Raw genomic sequence first — 6,044 nt, 5'->3', positions numbered from 1 at the left:
ATCTCTGCAAAGACCCCAGATACATAGGTGAGGCCATCTTAGATCCTCCTGCAAGCCCATTGGCTAAATGCACCTGCATGAGTAAGCTTTTTACTTCCTTCTGAAAGAATGTTTCCCTTGTTTTTCTCTTAATGAATGTGAAGGTAGAACTTCTATGGTCATCTTTTGACCATAAGGGGAGATTTTGGAGAATAAAACCAGCACACTGAGGATGGAAAAATAAAGAGAAGAACATTATGGGCCCTTGATGACACAAAGCTGCTGAATTAACCCACCCTGGAGCTGGTCGAGTTCTGTCTTCATACAGTGCAGTAGTATATTTCCTCATTGCTTAAGTTCTTTGATTTTTTTTTAATTACTTACAGCTGTAGGCATTCTAACTGATACATTCATTAACCATCTCCTCCAGGACAAGTACAAAATCTGAAATGCCTTGCATAGAATAGAAAAGGTGTTCTGCCTTCTTTATCACTGATGAGAAATTACAAGAAGATTTTGTGGTAGAGACTGCTTACCCAAAAACCATTATCCCTTCCCTCCTTGGTAACAGAACTCCAAATCTGAGCTGGGCCTCTTACTGTCTGGAACAAAAGACTGTATTTTCCTACTGTCTGTAGAGACTATGTCAGAGGAGCTGTAAGCCCAAGTGCTGTGTGGGAGGGCCGCCTGCTTCCCAGGAGCTGACTCAGCTGGAAGGAACTTTTTAAAAACATGGTGCCCTTCTCCCTTTCATTTTTCTTCTCCCAACTTTGCTTCTCTGGCTAGAGTTCCAGCTGCCATCTTAAGTCATGAGCTGACCTTGAAGATGGAAGTCAAGAGCTAAGATGAGAAGACAGAAGCCTGGGGTCCTGAAGACCGAGCGGAGCCACCCCAGCGTCTCTAGATTGCCTAGCTTCAGCTGTCTTTTCAGAGAGAAAAATAAACCTCAATTTTTTCATCAGACACTTTTATTTTGGAGTTTGCTCCTATATTCAACTAAGTAAAATCCCAATGAAAGGTCTCTTAACCAACTTTCTTTTTAAAATAGTGAAGACCAGGGGGGAAGAGAATAGGGAGAGTATGAATAATGGGGAACACCCACCTAAGGATTAAGCAGGTCCTCCTGGCTTTCCAGTCCCCTGAAGCAACATTTGGAAGTAAGCAGGTTGGTTCTTTGGTTGGAGTTCTAGAAGGCAAGTAATAGAATCCATCTCTGGTTAGCTGAAGTGGAGGGAAGTTTATCAGATGGACATCAGGGTCTCTGAATTGGCAGGAGGCCAGAGAACCAGCCTGGGAATAGGTGGGAGTCGGAGCAACTCGGAAGTCTGGAAGTCGGAAGCCTCCAGCCTAGCAGCAAGAACAGCCTGCTCAGGTCACTGCTACTGCTGCTTGCCCTGCCATCCCTGCTGTCACCGCATGACCTCACTCATGCTCTTCACTATCATTCAGTATCCCGTGTCTCAAGAGAGACTACATGATCTAGGGAGAGGTGACTTTTAAAAGAGAGCCAGAGTGTTATTATGATAGAGAAATGGAAACCACAACCCAAAAGTGTTGAGAGCCACAGCCGAAGGGGCCCCAGCAAACTTCCAGCTGCCAGCAAACTTCCAGCTGCCGGCTGATGATTGGCTCACAGCGGCCCCAGCAACATCTAGCTGATTGGCTCCTCGGCCCCAGCAACATCTAGCTGATTGGCTCCTCTGCGGTGATGCTCATTGGGCTGTTTCCCTGCCCTTTCAGACCACGGAGCTGCTCATTGGGGGACTTTTTTGGCTCCGCCCACGTGACCCAGCCAATCGGCCTCAAGAGCAGGAGGATTGTGGGAGGTGGAGAGAAGCTGGTGTGGGAGAGAGAGGCTTGTGGAAAGCCGGTGGTGGCAGTTGAGGCTCTGAGGGTTTTTCCTGAGAGGCTGTTTTGTTTGGCGTGTGTGGTTCTAAAAATAAAGTTAGTTTCTTTTGACAAGTGGCTTCTGATTGTGCCCAGCCAGACTGCGGCACAAAAGTGCCACGTGAATCTGATCTAACAAGCCCAGGTCAGCAGGAAAGGGGACCGGCTGCAGCTCAGTGTCAAGGGTCCAGTCCTCTCCTCTCCATGAAAGCTAGCCCTTGCGTTTAATCTCTCAGTCTTCTTTATGGTCCTTTTTTATTCTGATCTCATAACTTTCTGTTCTTATTTTTCCTTTGCTCTTTGAAGAAGTATTGAGCAGGAAAATTAGGAGGGATGGTAGAGAACATCTATTCCTACCTCTGTGTTTTTCCTAGTAAAGGTTCCTCCAGATCTTGACTTCTATTTTTTTTTCTTCTTTTCCTTTCATCTGGTGATGGAACCCAGGGCCTCATGCACTTGGCTAGGCAAGTGCTCTGTCACTGAGCTACACCATCAGCCCTTGATTTGCATGTTTATGACTCTAGTCAGTACTGACTTCAGATTATGTCTTGTTTATCCTGGTGTTTAACCCTCAGTTATACATGATTCTTAATATTTTAGGCTTTGTGTCTTCCCAACTTTCATGTTGAAGTCCTTCACTCCCAAACTTCAAAATGCAACCTTATTTGGAAGTAAGGTCTTTGCACATGAGTTAAGGTGAGTTCATGTTGGATTAGGATATCACTTTATTCTAGTATGAGTGATGTCCTTATAAGAAGGGGAATTTGGACATAAAGATGTGCACACAGGGAGAACATCATGTGAAAAATGAAGGTAGAGATCCCGATGATTCTTCTACAAGCCCAGGAATGACCTCCAGAAGCTAGGGAAAAAGCATAAAACCAATTCTTCTTCACAGCCCTAAGAGAATCAACTTTGATCTTGAACTTCCAGCTTCCACAACTGTGAGACAATACATTTCTATTGTTTACTGGCAGTGTGCAGCACTTTGTTATGGCAGCCTTAGCAAACTCAGATGATAACCCTCTCAGGTAAAAGCCCTGATTTTTTACTCTTCTTTATTCCTCTTCATGAATCATAATCCTCTCTGGTGGGCTGCAGGACTTTGAAACTGCTCTTCCTTGTTATAGTCTACTTTACTCCAGATCTTAAGGATTGTTTGGAAATCTCTCTCACTCCACTCAGAGCATGCCGGAAACCTTCCCATTTTTTGCTCCAACTCGTTCCCATTCCTTCACCTGCCTTTGGCTCTACTGAAAGCAAATGATGGCCACAGACTCATTTGCTATAGCAAGCTCTGAATAAATAGCCTCTGCTCTCTTTTTTCTGGGCATCAGACGCTGGGGATTGAACCCAGCAATTCAGTTAAGGGGCACTTTACCACTGAATGACATCTCCAGTCCTTTTTATTTTTTTGAGACACAGTCTTGCTAAGTGGCTGAGACTGGCCTCAAACTTTCAATCCTCCTGCCTCAGCCTTCAAAGTAGCTGGGATTACAGGCAAGTGCCACTGAGCCTGGCCTCTGTTCTCATTTGGGTGGTTTTTGTTTATCTTCACAGAATGAATAATCTATGATGAAAAAGATATACTTTTTCTAGTGGGTTTCTAACGTAGTGGAATGGTAGCCTAGAGCTGCCACGGCTACTGTCCTGGGATAGCCTTTCCCAATAACAATGGCAGCAAAGAAACAAATGAAGTAGAAGACAGAAGGACGAGTAGTTTAAAATCTCAGCTCCACCTGAGCCTGAAATGAGCTCTTCCTCTGGGTTTTCAGTCTCTTTTTTTTTTTTTTTAAGAGCGAGAATTTTAATATTTATAGTTTTCGGCGGATGCAACATCTTTGTTTGTATGTGGTGCTGAGGATCGAACCCAGGCTGCACGCATGCCAGGCAAGCGTGCTACCGCTTGAGCCACATCCCCAGCCCGGTTTTCAGTCTCTTAAGCCAATGAATCCTTGTCTTGAACATGCTCGTTTATGTGGCTTGAACTAAAAGAACCCTAACCAATAAACTCTCTCTCTCTCTCTCTCTTTTTTTTTTCTTTTTGTTTTGGTACCAGGGATTGAACTCGGGGACACCTAACCACTGAGCTACACTTCCATCCCTATTTTGTATTTTATTTAGAAACAGGGTCTCATGAGTTGCTTAGTGCCTTGCCGTTGCTGAGACTGGCTTTGACCTCTCGATCCTCCTGCTTCAGCCTCCCCAGCCACTGGGATTACAGGCATGCACCACCATGCCGGGCAATAAACTCTCTTTCTGAATGCTCCACACCTAGGCCCCACACCCTCACTTCCCTTAAAATATGAAGCCAGATCTCCTTTTACTCTCAGGTGGAGATGGAGGATTGGGAAACATTGATGCTTTGGAAACAAGTGAGAAAGTGAACTCTGGCCTACAGAAGTTCAGTGGGCACCTGGTGATGCTCTTGCTGGCCCAGGCACTTGTGCGATTTGCAGCGGTAACCCAAAGTTAGGTCTGAAATTACAGCTTTTTAGTTCACATTTGCATGCTCAGCCACTGTTTTCCAAAGCAGGACATGTCAGAGTGGCTGGACCTGACAAGTTTCCTGCCTTGGCATCATGCCATATTGAAACCAGCCCTCCTCACAGAACTACAAACCCATCTGTTGATCCTGGTTTCCAACCTTATTGCCCATCTCTTGGTAAATTCACCATTGTCAGGGTACTCGGTATCACCCAGAAAAACGTTCTGATTTTCCAATCTTGGGAGTTTTGTTTTCTTCCTCCCCAAAGGGCTCTGGGCTTATAGACCAATTGGTCTATTCCCTCTTCAGGGCTGTCCATACCAGAGAATCTCAAGGAGATGTTCAGGTTTTTCTTTTTCTTTTTTGGGGGTACTGGGGATTGAACTCAGGGGCACTCAACCACTGAGCCACATCCCTAGCCCCCCTTTTTTGTATTTTATTTAGAGATAGGGTCTCCCTGAATTGCTTAGGGCCTTGCTAAATTGCTGAGGCTGGCTTTGAACTCGTGATACTCTTGCCTCAGCCTCCTGTACTGCTGGGATAACAGGCATGCCTGACCTCAAGATGTTCAGTTTTTATTAAGAATGTTGTTAAAGACTGTTCAAATTGTGTATGCACAGGATGGTCAGTCAGCGTAGCCACAGGAGAAAACATAGGAAAGGTTCATAGAAAAGAAAGTTTATACTTACCGATTTTAGAAAGGGGGTTACCACATGCCATTTGGGGGCATGGGAGACAACACCAAGGTGAAGACTGGAATGAAGGAAGAGCCTGGACCATGACCTTTACTGAAATTTCTGAGGGAAAGGCAAGGCAGGGCAGGACAGGGTTGGGTAGCTGGTTTAGGATTGGCCAGTTGGAATAATCTCCATGGGCTCTAAACTACAGGAATGGGCTGGTACTAGGGCCTGGGATGACTGAGGAATAGCACCTACAGGAGGGCTGATGCAGACTGGTTTGTTTCTATATCAAAGGCCCTCTCCTATTCCTATAAATTGGCTAGCCCCAGGAGGAACAGTTTCTTTTTTGGCCAGAAAGACTTTTTGAGATAAATCAAAATATACAGAAAATAAAAAATATAAACAAAGCATCAAGTAACAAAACCTTCCCTTCCTTGCAGGACAAAAGCATGCCTTACAATGTGCATATCAGAAGTATCCACTAAAGTAATTTTGCAGAATACAAAAACTTTGCTCCTACATGTTTTTATTTCTGCTTTACTCAGAGAAGTAGCTTCTGTGGTTTAAAAACAGTAGAAGGAAGAAAAGGCTCTGCTTCTCCATTACTGCACTGTGAGCAGTCTCTGCTCTCCAGGCTGGTCTTTGTTTTCGGTTCCCAGCCTCTGTACCTTTGTAAGTGCTCTCTGATACCTTTTCTCTGCCACTTTTGAATTTCTACTTTTCTTTTAAGGGTCAATTCAAGACCATGCGACTGACAAAATAATTATATAGTAATTTGCTTTCTTATTTTTATAAAAATTAGTCTTCTAACTAGTGTACATTCTTTGAGGCAGGAACCATCTTTCTTTGTATAGTCCTTAGCACTTAGCATTCAGAAACAACTAGTGAGCAAGAGACTTAATGGATAATCAAATAAGTTTTATAAAAAGTGCTTTTAATACTTGAATTTTCATATAAGTTAATGCAACATGAAAGATTAAATTTGAAGTCTATAAAGTTTGTTCTTACGT

This window comes from Marmota marmota, unplaced genomic scaffold (genome assembly GCF_001458135.2).
Source record: "Marmota marmota marmota unplaced genomic scaffold, marMar, whole genome shotgun sequence".
NCBI classification, from domain to species: Eukaryota; Metazoa; Chordata; class Mammalia; order Rodentia; family Sciuridae; genus Marmota; species Marmota marmota.
Note: the sequence above shows the minus strand (reverse complement) of the source record.